Source organism: Arachis hypogaea, chromosome 17 (assembly GCF_003086295.3).
Source record: "Arachis hypogaea cultivar Tifrunner chromosome 17, arahy.Tifrunner.gnm2.J5K5, whole genome shotgun sequence".
Classification (NCBI taxonomy): Eukaryota; Viridiplantae; Streptophyta; class Magnoliopsida; order Fabales; family Fabaceae; genus Arachis; species Arachis hypogaea.
This window is the reverse complement of record NC_092052.1, coordinates 92,333,529-92,335,709: the sequence shown is the minus strand read 5'-3', so window position 1 is coordinate 92,335,709 and position 2,181 is coordinate 92,333,529. Positions and strand designations below refer to the sequence as shown.

General features: G+C 43.6%; 1 non-coding gene across 1 annotated transcript; it reads right to left on the bottom strand.

Annotated features, from left to right (window-relative positions):
* Positions 1-751: 751 nt before the first annotated feature.
* Positions 752-858, bottom strand: LOC112767776 (small nucleolar RNA R71). Its single transcript, XR_003185216.1, has one exon. It is a non-coding gene; the product is annotated as a small nucleolar RNA R71 (small nucleolar RNA).
* Positions 859-2,181: the final 1,323 nt, after the last annotated feature.

The following is a 2,181-nucleotide window of genomic DNA, read 5'->3' as shown; positions in this document are numbered from 1 at the left end:
ATTTCTTTTCTTCCCCTTACTTTTTCTTTGTTATTTACTATTCATCTCACTAACCCACTAACTGTTTGATATATTGCATCACTCATACTAACAGTAATTCTGACAGATATACTTTCTGCACCTATTCTCTTTGCTTGTACTTGTTGGTTGTATGACAGGGAGAAGAAGCGGGGCTTCAACTTCCTTTGATTCTGAACCTGAGAGAACCTTCCTTAGACTAAGAAAGGAGGCAAGAGAAAAACGTGTAGTTGGTGCTGAAGAAGAGGAGGAACACTTTGAGGAATACTTTGAACCAAACATGGAAGAAAACATGGAAAACCATCGTGAGGAAGAGGCTCACAACCATGGCGGAAGAGGTCGAGCAAATCATGCTGGGGAGGATAGAAGAGTTTTAGGCTCCTACATCAATCCAAACCCAGGAAACTGTGGAAGTAGCATTCAAAAGCCAACCATCCATGCCAACAATTTTGAACTAAAACCACAGCTCATCACCCTTGTTCAGAACAACTGTTCGTTCAGAGGAAGTGTCCAAGAGGACCCCAATCAACATCTAACCACCTTCCTGAGAATATGTGACACAGTGAAGTCTAATGGTGTTCATCCTGACGCCTATAGACTACTCTTATTTCCATTCTCACTCAAGGATAAGGCAGCCAAGTGGCTGGAGTCTTTCCCAAGGGAGAGCTTGACAACTTGGGAAGATGTGGTGAACAAATTCTTAGCAAGATTTTACCCTCTTCAACGAATCAATAGACTGAGAGCTGAGGTCCAAACTTTCAGGCAACAAGATGGTGAGACTCTATATGAAGCATGGGAGAGGTTTAAAGACCTCACAAGGAGGTGCCCACCAGATATGTTCAATGAATGGGTGCAGCTGCACATTTTCTATGAAGGGCTCTCTTATGAGTCAAAGAAGGCGTGGACCATTCATCCGGAGATCTTTGAACAAGAAGAAGACCATTGAGGAGGCATAGATGTCATTGAAACTGTAGCAGAGAATGACTACTTCTATGCTTCCGAAAAAGGGAACACAAGAGGAGTAATGGAGCTAAACAATGTAGATGCTCTGCTGGCCAAAACAAGCTCATTACCCGGCAGCTGGCTGACCTCACAAGAAGATGGAGAGGAACCAAGTACAGCAATCTCCACTCATCAACAACCTAAGAAGGAGTGAATGAAGAAGCAGAGGGTAGTCAGGAGCAAGCCAACTACATTGTTCACCTAGGCAAAACCATGATCCATACTCCAAGACCTACAACCCTGGATGGAGGAATCACCCAAACTTTGGGTGGGGAAATCAACAAGACTAAAGCCTTGATCAAAGACGCCCAAATCCAAACAATGCAGCCCACCAACACTTCACATCTAGACCATATCAACACCCCCATAACAACACCTCTCCACATTCATATCAAGGCCAGCATAACCCTCCTCAGCCTGACCTATCATCATTTGATGAAAGAATCTCAAGGATTGAGAATCTACTTGAAGGCATAAGCAAGGAGATTGAAGACAACAAGGTGTTCAAAGAGGAAGTGTGAGCAAGTTTCAAGAACCAGGGAGACACAACCAAGAGGTTGGAATCTCAAGTGGGGTATCTCTCTGAACAAATTCCCAAACCCACAGATGGATTCCCAAGTGACACGGAGAAGAATTCGAGAGGTGAAACAAAGAAAGTAAGATGGGAAGATTGCAAGATGGTCACTATAAGTGATAAGGAGATTGAGGACAAGCCAAGCAAGCAATCAGAACAACCTGAAGATACCTCAGTAGAGGAGGGAGAAAAAGATTACCAAGAACCAGAAATCTCAAAACAGGAGCTGCTGAGACTCTATGCACCTTTTCCCCAACTGCTCAATGGTGCTATGGAGAAGAGAATATACTAAAGATTTCTTGACTTGTTTGCATCTTTGCATGTGAACATACCGTTCATCAAGACTATCCAACAAATGCCTGCATACATCAAGTATATGATGGAGCTGCTTCCCAGGAAAAGCTCACTCAAGGGAGGTCAAACTATAGTGATGAATAAGGAGTGCAGTGCCCTCATTCAACCGCAGTTACCTACGAAAAGAAAAGATCCAGGGAGTTTTCATGTCCCTGTGCCATAGGGGAAACAATGTTTGATAGAGCACTCTGCGATTTGGGAGCAAGCATCAACTTAATGCCCTTATCCCTGGT